This window comes from Egretta garzetta, unplaced genomic scaffold (genome assembly GCF_000687185.1).
Source record: "Egretta garzetta isolate BGI_Z169 unplaced genomic scaffold, ASM68718v1 scaffold49, whole genome shotgun sequence".
Lineage (NCBI taxonomy): Eukaryota > Metazoa > Chordata > Aves > Pelecaniformes > Ardeidae > Egretta > Egretta garzetta.
In genome coordinates, this window is record NW_009260775.1 from 590,811 (window position 1) to 604,574 (window position 13,764).

A 13,764-nucleotide genomic window follows, 5' to 3' on the forward strand; every position below is an offset into this window, starting at 1 on the left:
GGGGGGGGAGATGTTGTCTGTCTTGTTCTTTCTGTGTTGTGGGTTTGGGGTTTTTTTTAATGTAATTCTGGTCGTAATTTCATCAAAGGAAAGAAAAAAAAAGCCCCAGAATCTCAGGAGAGAGAGGACGCGTGCTTTCAAAGGTCAGAGTTAAACAATTTTCACAAAATAGTATTTTTAAGAGTGACATTTTAACAGCAGAAAAATTCAGCATAATGGAACTGATAGTTGTAAAAGATGAAACAGTGAAGGATGTGGATTTGCCCCTAAAGCTCCTTTCTTGGTAGGGTGTGGGGCCACCTACTGAATTGTCTGCGCTTCCCAGGCTCAGAGAGGAGTGTAGTCTCCCAGGGAACGCATGCTAAGATGGTTTTATGGTACAAATTCCTATCCAAGATGCTCTGCTGATGTATTAAATGATCACCCACAGCTTTTATACCTGTACAGATTTTACAGTCGATTGAGAACTTTAATGAAAAAAGCATGAATCACACAAAACAATTTCAATCTGATTTCCCTCTAGGTGTTACAGGCAGTAGTTCTTATTGACCTTTAATTTTTAAAAAATTATTAAATTAACAGCACTAATAAAATGTTAGTCATTAATGTTTCCCTGTAATTCTGCAGAGAACAACTAGCAATTCACCAACGCTACAGGCTTCTGTGATTTGATCCAGTCTCACAGACTTAATGGATGTGATTATTTTATGCAGAGTAAACATTTGCAGTGTTTCTCCTCTTGCTCCTGTCCCAACCTAAGCAAATAAACTGACTGCCAGCATCAGTCTCATGCTTCTCATGTGAAACCTATTGTGAACTTTCAAAGCCCAGTACTGTAAGAGAGAACCTGATGTACTTCTAAATAAATTCACAGATTAATTTGCTTAATAGTTTTGAACAATTAGGGTTATGGCCCCAGTCATTTGTCTACAAAGTATTCTGTGGGAAATTATAGGCAACTAGAAGAAAATCATTCTTCCCTCTTTTTTTCCCATTGCTTAAAATGTCTCTCCAGAATAAGGTATTTTTCCCACATCTGTTTTCACTACACAAATAGTTTTTCTTTCTTGGTATTTGAAGGGAATTTTCACATCACTTATGTGTTGTACTTTGGTAATAAAAGGTTGGTTTTCTAGAATGAGGAAATAATCCAGCACAACTGAATGTGGATTGATTGCAGAACTATTTACTTAGCATTGCTTTCCTTCACATGCATCTCATCTGGCATTGCCAAATCCCTGATGAGACTTCAGTTTGGATGCATATGCACTGACTGAAAACTTCCTTCAAAGGATTATTAAAAGCCTTTGCCTATCAATTCTTAAAATCCTTAAATCCTTAAAAGACTTCTATTTTTCTTTTTTTTTGTTTAAATGGATTATTCAAGATCATACAATCAGTCAGTGGCAAAATCAGGAATGGACACCAACAGTATTTGAGGGTTTGGCTTCCTATCCTAGTATCTCAGACACCAGGCTCCTGCCACGTGCACACATTCACTCTCTTCCCTTGTATGCCACTGCACAACTTTAGAATAATTAACATTTGACCTGGTTGGAGAAAGCTGGACAGCAGGTTGTGAAAGAACCTGTTTCAGGACTACTCTAGAGAGATGCATGTTTAGAGTTTGGTATCTGCACAGATCCAATTTTTACCCAGAATATTTTGAAAAAATTCCATTAACAGCTTCCAAGTCAGATGGTGGTAAAGGAAACACTTTCACTGTAACAAAATATGAGCGCTTCCTCAGAATTCTCAAGCAAAAAATGTTTATGCTTTGTAACTTGAAATTTGTCACATAATTATTGCCCCACAATATGCTGCAGAGTAGTACACATTTTCTAAACCACTTATTCAACTGAAATTTGAATTTCAAATGAGTTTATGAAAACCACATCCCAGGATTCTCAGCAGCTTTTCAAACCAGGTATGGCACAGTGCATTCATTGCTGGAGACATGCTTAAAAGCAGATGGAGGTTAATGGTGAAGTTCTGCGCTTCTGTCATCATCAGCAGAGCTTCCGAAGGGCCTGGACTCTGTGCTTTCTGCTCCTGTTGATGTTGTAAAACACACGCCCTACTTGCAATAACATTGGCGAGATGGCGGTAACTTGCCTGCAGCTGCAGCAGAGGGACACACTTGGGGTCAAAACTTTTCTTGTGGAGCATTTCCAAAGGACAGTTGTTTCTTGCTCCCCAGTCGACCAGGAGAAAGACCTCGCGAGAGTAATAGGAAACCTGGGGCCTGGTGTTAATGGTCCCTATCCTAAATCTCCTGCTTCTTACAATGACGTTCTGTACGTGTTCTTTTATATTAAGAATGAACAAATTTGCTGAAATAGGCCCGTCCTGCCTAATCAGGCTAGCAACCAGAGGATATGACAAGAGTAAGATCTTCCTTTTTTCAGGGCTATTTGTTTGGGTTTTTTTTTGTTTGTTTGTTTTCTTGTTAATTTAGTTCCCAGTTGGTGACCTTCAGCTCAGCTGTTACGAAATATAGATGGCAGCAATAGTAACCAGGAAAAATGCCTTTGCTAGCCAGGTGGTTTCAATGCTTTTGGATACAAACAGTCTCTAGACTGTTCTCATTCAGGGTGTCCCTCAAAATCATGGATCAAGGGAGCTGATGCAATCTGTGGCATCCTGCTAATTAGGGGGCATTGGGTGACTGTCTTGGTGACATCAGGGCTCCACAGTTTTCCTTGGCTACCTGGGACTTTGCAAACAGAATTTAGGATGTTGCTCTTGACCTAGAAATGCATATAGGGCCATTTTTTTTTTGACCATCCATGTCTCTCCTTTTGCAATACCTGTCAATATTAGCAAAGGTATTCAGCTTCTACATATTAAAAAAGATTTTTTTCTCTCTCCAGAATTCAACCTCAAATGCCATTTTTAAAATGGTTAGTCCTATTATTTTGGACTTCTAGAGCATACCTCAAAGATGAGTTTTCTTTGTGCTTTCATTTAAGTGGGAGTTCTTTGGTGGTTTGGTTTTTTTCTTTCCTTGGGGATGAGAATGTACTACCACTTTCACTCTCGGTTGGGTTCCCAATTTTCGCACCATTCAGAGAGCACAGATTGGGGCAGGCCACCCAAAGAATAGGGCTCTGAATAGCAGCCCCCAGGACGGAGTGGACAGAAATATTTTTACAGTGTTAGATACCTCTAAGAACTGAACTAACCAGAGCAGCAAGGCCCCAACACCTGAAAAGTCCGGACTGAGACAAATGCCCTCTACCTAACTGAGACAATACGGCTGAAGAGGACCACATCCTAGGAAAGCAAGTGTGGTAGCGCTGGGCTCGGTGGAGGCAAACAGTTCGTGTTACAAAGCTCCTGATGTTCGCACTACAAGAGGTTCGGTGAGCAAGATAATTACCAAGGCTGTCAAAGAAATGTTTCCATGACCACACTGGCAGTTGAGTGGAGCAGGGCAATACTGGACTGTGCCTCACCGAGAGGGAAAGCTGTTGGTAGGTAATGACTGCCTCCCTGACGCCCTTCACAGCTCCCATGTAGAGTCAGTGGAGAAAGAAACCCAGCATTTCTTGGGCACAAAATATCTGGCTTCTTTTAGATATCTTCATTAGGACAAGAGGAGTTCTGTTGCAGAATTGTCCCTTGTTTTTCTGTTGCCTATCAAGTGAAGGTGGAATGATTAGTATTTCTCTGATAAATGCCATCTTGAGTGTTAATGCAAAAACATCGCAGTTGGAATTCTGTCTGAAAATAAATAGATGCAACAAACAACCCTTTTTGCCTTTCACTGTGCCAAAAGATGCATCTATGAATTTAGAATAAGGCTTTTTTTGGTCCAGAACTGGCAGTAAAATAAGTAGCAAAATGAATAAGCAGAATCAGTTCATCCCACATTTTCAAAGGTAAATTCAGTTAAAATAATCTGTACCAAACTTCTGTATTTTATTGTGAAAATCAGAGGCTCCTAGTAAATATTTGCTTTCCACTTCATCTCCATTTAGGCTGATATGAAACAGATGCTAAGATCTGTTTCTGAACAGCTATGAGCTTTGAGAAAGTTCAGATCTGCCCGTCACTCTCATAATTTGCATGCACAATATTATTTCTAGGATTTTCCTTAAGTGTTTTCTGTGCTTTTTCTCTTGATTGTTCTAGCTCTTGGAAGAAAGATAAATATGCCCCATAATGGTCTTCTGATTTGCTTGTTTAACCTGATAAGGCTCTACCAAGATTAATTTTCCTTTCATACATTTGCTAATAAGGAGACATTAGCAATAGGGAGATATTCCCATTTAGCATTTGATTCACACCGGATAGAGATGTAGCACTGCATTTCTCTAGCAGCACTGGCCTTGTTCAACAGATCTTAATGAAGGATTGATTTTGATGCTGCCTTTAATGAATACATGAACAAAAAGGTTAAGTCTTTCAGTCAAGTTTATCTGAGACTCTGAAAATAATTGAAAAGCTTAAGGTGACAGACTGAGACAAGACTACTCTAATGTAACCAAGCCACTAAAAATACAGGCTGTCATTACAGCTATCAAATATTGATTGAATGATTACACAGAAAAAACAGAAGTGAGTATTTGTTTCAAAATTAATTGGGATATATTCCAGAATGATCCATTGTTCTCCCTCACACTTTGTACATACACAAGAGATCTCAATAAAGCCACAAAATACATCCAACAAGTGCAGATGCCCCTGCTTACATGATAACCTGTTCAAACTGGGGCAGCATCTACTTTTCCTGGGTAGCTTTAGACAATGTGGAATGAGAAAAGACAATTGAAAGTGGCACCACAATTTAAGTTTAGATTTTTGAGTCTTTTAAGAACATAATCTCTATCTTCTAATCTTCTATCACCAGAGACTTTTTTTTACATAACTAAACCCAAAATACTTTAAAAGCATTACTTTTCTTAGCTTCTGTGTGCTTTTTGTTAAAAGTCATGCCATGATTTAAGTATCAAACCTGAAAATATCAGAGAGAAGATGTATTAGCCAGTTTGAGTGAATTTTCTTTCTGTAATTAAAAGTCTTGACAAAACTAAATTTGCAAATTTTTCATCTATAACTGTTTCTTTGTCATGTACTTTGACTGAAAAAATTATTCTACTGACCTGATGGGGTTTTATCTTTTGAGGTCAGAGAGTGATATTGCAGCAATCCATTAGGGTGAACTGCATATAGCGAAAATAATAATAGAGCTTAAATGGTTTCCCTTGCTGTGAACTGGGTAGGTCTAATCTAGCATGGCAGCAGTGAAACAAATATTTAAGTGAAGAATCTATGTTTCTTTTACACTTCCCATTGAAGTGGTTTTTTCCTTCTCTTTCTCCCTCACTTCTCTAGTCTAATGGACCTACACAATTACTGAGACTGAAGGAAAGCACATCTTCGAAATCACAGTCTTGGAAAAAACTTATTTGCAACTCTATGCACACACATACACTTTGGAAATCCATGAAAATATCTATCCATTTTTACAGTAAAGACTACAGAATATTTCAAGTTCGGTACAAGACAATTTATATCTTGCTGGTTTTACTGTTGATAGTTTTATACTTTGTTTTATCTTTCATTCTTTATTCCCATTTCCATTTCATTTCTTCTCTTGCTCTAAATAAAAGTGCAGAAAAGAGAAAAATGTCTGTACTCAAACTTTTGATTTCACTTGCTGCTTTCATATCTGGAAGACTTGAGGTCATATTAAAAATATTTCTAAACAACTGCAGTTTCTCTCCCCCCCCCCCCCCATTGAAATCTAAAGATAGTAGGCTGAGTGTAATAAGAAGCTATCTAGCTTTCATATTGCCTGATCTAGCAAACAAAAAGAAAGCTAATTTTTCATTTAATGCTTCAACACATGCCTTGCTTAAATGCATGACTGTAAAAGTTTTATTTTTCTTGCGTAGAGTTGTCACACACAGTCTCTTCCCAGTTCTACTTGGTCAGATATTTCATGTGTAAGGGAACTAAAACTAAGAGTTTGGCTATGATAATCAAATGAAAGACTCAATATTTCTGTAAAATAACTTGATTTCTCCTGGTGAAATCAGAAACCTTTTAATGAGGAGAAAGGAAAAAAAAAGCATTGCCTCTCTTCAAAGATACTTTTTTTCCGAGAAACACTGTTCAGCAGCACATGCTTGCTGGTGACACTGCTGTAATATTGCAGAGGTCTTGAAGTTCCCTAGACCCTTCAATCTGAACACATTGGCTGTCCCTTCCTCCACCCGTCCCCTAGACTTGGTTCACACCTTTTCATGAAAACATGACATGAGTTTTTATGTAATACTGGAATCATTTCTAGTTGCTTTCTTTCCCATCCTTCTTGGAAAATGGGCTGTTCTACTTGGACAGGGCACACGCTTCAATGCTGCAAAGAGGTTCCAATGGCACTGAGTCCTCATCCTCAGGTCTGAAACCCTCATCCTACTTTTTAGTTTTGTCTGCTTTTCCACACCTTCTCTTTGAAAAATGTCATCTTTGTATTCAATACTTCTGCTTTGCCAGGACTGGCACACTCACTGAGGCTCCTGATCTGTGCTGTTTCTAAAAATGAAAGGCGACAACAGCTTTCTTTGCTAGTACGATGCTAGTCATCTTTTTCCATTTCCTCTGGGAACTCTCTCCTTGGGGTTTCAGGTATTTTCTAATTTACGTCACCATTCCCCCCCGGTCTCTGCTTGTTCAACCAGGCTTTGACACATTTCAGGCAAAGTCCAATTCCTTGAGAACTGCCTAAACTCTGCACCTTTGTTTTCCTCAGAAACATTGAAAAAGCTTGAAAGCTATTCATACATGTCTGACAGCTTTTGGTTTATGGGTTTCATTGTTTTGTCTCTGCCATTTGTGAAACAGAAATGTCCCCAGCTTAAAAATACTACCAATATTGCTCTTAATGAAAACTTTCATCTACAGCTATGTGACTTTCTCATTTGGCCTAACACAGCTGTTTGGCATGCCTGTTGTTAAAGGCACACTGAATTTAAGATAATTGCAAGACATCTGCTTTGTCTTCACACAGCTCCAGATGCCTATCCCTTTCAATAAGACCTTTTCCTCAGTCTGATGAGACGTTCTGGAAGTTCAGCCCAGTCTTAATTTAAGACCCAGCCTTAAATAAAATCTTCCAGATTAAACCTACCAAGTCAAAAACTGAAAAATGATACAAAAAGTTAAAAAGAATGTAACGATGAACACTGGCTACAGATATTAACCAGGCCATTAACTGGAAGTGCTCACATACTGTGTGAACTGTTCTACAAGGATACATGAAAGCACTGGGCTTTTGGGAAGAACAGCACCTCTGGGCTAAGAGCAGCAAATTAGTTGGTCTGTGTACTGAGATCCTGTACAGAAGCAAACCCCTGTATCTGGGGAGGAACAACCCCAGGTACCAGTACAGGCCAGGGGACAACTGGCTGGAAGACAGCTTTGCAGAAAAGGGGGTACTGGTAGGCAACAAGTTGAACATGAACGGCATCCTGGGCTGCATTAGCCAGAGTGTGGCCAGCAAGCCAAGGCAAGTGTTTCCCTCCTCCTCTGCTCAGCACTCATGAGACCCCTTCTGGGGCGCTCTGCAGAGCTTTGAACTCCCTGGAACGACAGACAGTGACACATGGGAGTGCATCCAGCAGAGAGCCACCAGGATGGCCAGAGGGACGGCAGACATGACAGAAGGGGAGGGGGTAAGAGAACTGGGCTGGTTCAGCCTGAAGAAGAGAAGACTGAGAGGGATATTGCTGTTCTCTCCAGCCACGTACTGGGAGATGGTGGAGCCAGGCTCTTTTCAAAGATGTGCAATGATAGGATGAGAGGTAACGGATACAAGCTGGAACGTGGGGAATTCTGACTAGAGACAGGAAAACCTATTTCACCTTGGGGTAGTCCAACACTGAAGCAGGTTGCCCAGAGAGGCTGTGAAATCTTCCTCCTTGGAGACACTAAAAAATCAGCTGGTCCCAGAGCAACTTGACCTTACAACATGAGTGATGCTGTGACTCTGTATCTCAGATATTGCAGGAGTAAGACCCTGCGGCTGAGCTCTTGTATTGCTCTCCTTCGTGGCATTCAGAATGCATCTTACCTGTTAGCCTGTAGCATATGTACTTTGAGTCATGACCTCATGTGACTGAGAAAGAACCTCCTGTGACATCCATTGCTTTTTATGAGTATTGCTTTCAACACGGGAATTCTGTGCCCCATTTTCACAGCAGAAAATTATATTGTTACTTTTCCCTGTCTTTTCTGCCTTTTATTCTACTGCAAGTCTCCAGTGTTGCCAACCATTTAGAAAAGTATAAACATATCTTGGTCAGCTAAATTAAACAGTATTGCCCATTCATGATATAGCCTTTCTGGGAAACATGGTTCTCAACTGCAACTCTTCAAAACTTTTCATAAGTGAAATTTTCACTCTTCAATTCTTCTGAGGTACTTAATATTGATTCCACAACTTTTTTTATAGCAGTGGTATTTTGTTAGTTTTTTTTTTTACTGTTTGGTTTGGGGTTTTTTAGAAAGGAAGATCAGGATAAAATTTTGGAAAAATCAGATGTCCTCAGGGACTAGAAGTAAAAGAAGTGGGATAAATTTGCAGTGTCAACAGATAATGGTAACAACCTTAACTGCTGGCACTAATCAATGCCAGAATAATTAGGATGTACTGAGATGCTGATACTGAAAAATGTAAATGAGATCATATTATGCACATATGAGGTACTGTCAGTAGAGATAGATGACTATCAATAACTTGATTAAGTAGATTCTGAAGAATCTCCTATATCAAAATGTTAGAAGAGCTCATTGAATTTAGCTCAAGAAAACCAGAGGGAACCTGGCTCTATGTGAAGTGGAAAGATGCTATCAGAGGTTGAAGAACAACTACTTAAAAGGCCCCAGTTGCAAAAAAGATGTGTATTATTTTAATCTGGAGATAAAAATGAAGTTTCTAGCTATGGGAGGAGTGAGGTTTCAGAACAGCTGTCCAGGATAAGCAGGTACAAAACCTGTGTGAATATCAATACAGCATGTAAAGGGATCTGTTGGGGTTTTTTAACTCTAGAAAATTGCTTAAAAAATTAATTTAAAGGGAAGGTTCCAAGTCAAGCACTCAAAAATTAAAACATTTCAAAATTAAACCTGCCTGCCTCTACAAAATTTATATTGCCCTTTCCCATATGCATGATTTCTGCAGAACTCTTGTTCAACACACAGGCATTGGGATGGCGTATGAGGCAGGACATGTAAAAAGATAAACAAAGAAGGTACTAACCAGAAATGGCTGTACACAGTGGGATTCTACTCTTTTCTCTGACAAAGGAATTTGACATGTTGCTCTTTCTAGGATGGCTCACAGCATGCTTTCCCCCTGGAGAACACAAGCAGTTCAAAAAGCCTCTGCTTTTTCCTGATGTTCCGACTCTTTGACACATTTACACTAAGTGAAATAAGCAAATGGGGAAATCTAAACAGGCAAGTGGTGGCCATTGTTTTAAATTAAACACACCTAGTGCATAGCAATCATTAAATGACAGAATTCTTGGTTCTTGGAGAAGTCAGGAGGGGGGTCAGCAGAACTGTCATCTTGGACTTCTGGAGGGCAGAACTAGGACTGTTCAGAAGGCTGGTTGATGGAGTCCCTTGGGAGGCAATCCTGAAGGGCAAAGGAGCCCAAGAAGGCTGGATGTCCTTCAAGAAGAAGATCCTGGAGGCATAAGAGCAGGCCATCCCCATGTGCCAAAAGATGAGCCAGAAGGGAAGAAAACCAGCCTGGCTGAACAGAGAGCTTTGTCTGGATCCCAGGAAAAAGAGGAAAGTCTATGAGCTTTGGAAGAAGGGGCAGGCATCTCAGGAGGACTACAAGGATGTTGAGAGGTAATGCAGAGAGAAAATTAGAAGGGTTAAAGACCAACTAGAACTTAAATTGGCCAATTCTGTGAAAGATAGTAACAATGTTTCTATAAATATATTAAGAACAAAAGGATAGCCATCCTTTATTGGATGCAGGGGGAACCATAGTGACAAAGGATGAGGATAAGGCTGATGTACCTAATGCCTGCTTTGCCTCAGTCTTTAATAGAAAGGTCAGCTGTTCTCCAGGTACCCAGCCCCCTGAGGGGTCCACCTAAGGTATTGATGGAGTTGGCAGAGGTGATCACCAAGCCCCTTTCCATGATCTGTCAGCAGTCCTGGACGACTGGGGAAGTTATACGTGACTGGAGGTTGGCAAACGTGACACTCATTTACAAGAATGGACAGAAGGAGGATCCGGGGAACTACAGGCCTGTCAGTCTGACTTCGGTGCTGGGGAAGGTCATGGAGCAGATCACCCTGAGTGCCATCACACAGCACATCCAGGACAATCAGAAGATCAGACCCAGTCAACGCGGGTTTATGAAAGGCAGATCCTGCTTGACCAACCTGATCTCCTTCTATGACAAGGTGACCCACTTAGGGGACAAGGGAAAGACTGAGGATGTAGTAAAGGACTTTAGTAAAGCCTTTGACACTGTTTCCCACAGCATTCTGCTTGAGAAACTGGCTGCCCATGGCCTGTGCAGGCATACTCTTTGCTGGGTAAAAAACTAACTGGATGGCCGGGCCCAAAGGGTGGTGGTGAATGGAGTTAAATCCAGTTGGTGGCTGGTCACCAGTGGTGTTCCCCAGGGCTCAGTACTGGGCCCAGTTCTGTTCAATATCTTTATCAATGATCTGGAGGAGGGGATCAAGTGCACCCTCAGCAAGTTTGCAGATGACACCAAGTTAGGCAGGAGCAGGGTAGGAAGGCTCTACAGAGGGACCTGGACAGGCTGGATTGATGGGCTGAGGTCAATTCTATGAGGTTCAAGAAGGCTCAGTGCTGGGTCCAGCACTTGGGTCACAACAACCCCATGCAATGCTGCAGGCTTGGGGAAAAGTGGCTGGAAAGCTGCCTGGCAGAGAGGGATATGGGGGTACTGGTTGACAGTCGGCTGAATATGAGCCAGCAGTGTGCCCAGGTGGCCAAGAAGGCCAACGGCATCCTGGCTTGTATCAGGAATAGTGGGGCCAGCAGGAGTAGGGAAGTGACCGTGCCCCTGTACTCGGCACTGGTGAGGCTGCACCTCTAACATTGTGTTCAGTTTTGGGCCCCTCACTACAAGCAGGGCATTGACATGTTGAAGCATGTCCAAAGAAGGGCAACGAAGCTGGTGAGGGGTCTGGAGCACAAGTCTCATGAGCAGATGAGGGAACTGGGGTTGTTTAGCCTGGAAAAGAGGAGGCTGAAGGGAGACCTTATTGCCCTCCACAATTGCCTGAAAGGAGGCTGTCGTCAGGTGGGTGTTGGTCTCTTTTCCCATGTAACAAGTGATAGGATGAGAGGAAATGGCCTCAAGTTGTGCCAGGGGAGGTTTAGATTAGACAGTAAGAAAAATTTCTTCACCAGAAGAGGTATCAGGCACAGGCTGCCCAGGGAAGTGGTCGAGTCACCATCCCTTGGAGGTATTTAAAAGACGGGTAGATGAGGTGCTTAGAGACATGGTTTAGTGGTGGAAAGGTACAGTTGGACTTGATGATCTTGGAGGTCTTTTCCAACCTTAATGATTCTGTGATCATCCACACGCAAAGGAACTGTCTGTAATAAATTGAGGATGTTGAAATAATATCTATTTTTCAATATTTATTCCAGACAGGTTTCTTCCGAAGTTGAAAAGAATAATAAGGGGTTTTAGGGTTGTTTTTCTTAATGTCTGTTTTACTTTCTGATCTTCATATGAGAATCACCATTATGTTCTGATTGTCTATTTGCAGAAGAGCTCACAAAACAACTTTAAAGAATTCAAATTGATTTCACTTTAGGTTTGCAGCCTCCCTCTTTTCTGTTTGCAGAGGTATAATTCAAAAGAACACCGTCACTCTCAGCTGCCAGCCAAAACTGAACTTATGCTAGGTCAAGAAGTGTTTGCAGGAGCAAGCTTTACAGTAACTCTTGTATGATAATGATCCAGATGGAGCAAGATTGATGGGGTCTGGTCCTAGAAACATTGCCACAGGTTGGGAGAATTCGATAACTTTAAAATATCTTTTAACATTTCTAGATAAATTATTAATAAAGAAACAAACAAACTAATGTTTGCTCTTCAGGTTGCTCCTACAACATTTTGTGCTTTTGTTCTGCAGTGCCAAAAGAAGGGACATAAGTTAATTAACAACTCTTTTACTAGAGTCCCACTGACATCACTGATGATGCACATTCAAAGTAAAGAGTGAACGTGTCTGGATGGCTTTTGATGTGGTTCTTTTCTGAAGTGCTGGCAGAATATTTTAAAACCATCGAAATGTACTTTGCTCTTTGTCAACAAACTCACAGCTTGTAAAAAAGTTTAACTTTCAGGTAGATACCATACTTGGCCATTTTGAACTGAGAAAGAGATTTAACGAAAGCTGTGAATATGCAACGTGAATACTTGCATGGAAACTGGTGTGCATCCTGAACAATAAATGTAAACAAACAGCTGTTACAATCCCATAAAATGGCCCATCTGAGATTGGGAGATTCATTTGTACAAAACCTCAGCCTTTGAATCAGAGTGTAAGAACTACAAGAAGGTTTTGTGAACCCTTGTGAAATTATCAACATATGTTCTAAGAAAAAACATGGCATTTGCCTAAGAAAAGGGAAATAGTTTTTTGACTTTTCATTTAAAACGATGACATTATTCTTGAAATAATGTTTCAATTCTCCATCTGCCTTTTTTCTACTATTTGTTACTGGTATTATTTACTTATACTGATCTGCAATTTACTTGATCCAGGATTTAGAAATGTGAGAAAAGATGTAGTTTGGAGTCCTGCCCACTCTAAATTTTGCAAAATACAATTAATGTAATTTCTATACAAATACTAATGAGGATTCAGAAAGATCTATTGTTAACCCGTGAACAATTATGAAGTGCTGTTAAACACTCCTATTTGAGTTTGGTGCTAAATAAAATATTGAGATCTATACAGAACCTAAATACTCCCTTTCAGGCTACCAAAGCTCATTGCTTTTCCTCCAGCACTGACGGTAGGCAGTGCTTAGGGAGGCAGTGTGTTGTATGTGTACAAGGAGCTCTGGCAGACAGTGCTGGGGCTCACTCAGGGAGGCTGAGAAGGCTGGTACATCACAAGTCGGATGAGTATAGGCATGACGGTGACAAAATAAAATCAACACCAAGTTGTGGAGTATTATTCTTCATCCCTGCTGTCCTCTACTGGTTTGACCATGCTTTTCAGAAGGGCTAATGGGATACCGTGGCAAAAAAGTAGGAAGGGAAAACACCATGGAAATAATGATAGATGTTAAAAAAAAGAAAAATGTAGAAAGCTTCGTAGACCTTCTGAATCACCAAATTTCAATACACTTATGGTTTCCCACCTGAGTTCTTCCATTTTCTGGCATTAAGAACATACAACTTTAAACATCTACAAGGCAAGAACGAACATTTCCGCTGGTTATCTCTGGCTCCCCTAATAATTCACCAGAGAGAAATGGGCATTTCCAAGATGTGAATCCACTTACCTGTTTTGGATGTTTACCTTCAAGTGATGTGAGTCGCATCCAGCATTGCCTACTTCTCTCCAGTTTGAAGGGAGCCCAGCATGACTAGCTCACATCTGAACTTCTCTAATAGAAACATCTCCAGTTGTTCAAATGAATCCTAAATTTTCCTGTTTCACTAACCACGTTCCACTAATTTTCCAGTAAAAGAAATCTATGAGAGACAAGGACCTCGAATGCATTTA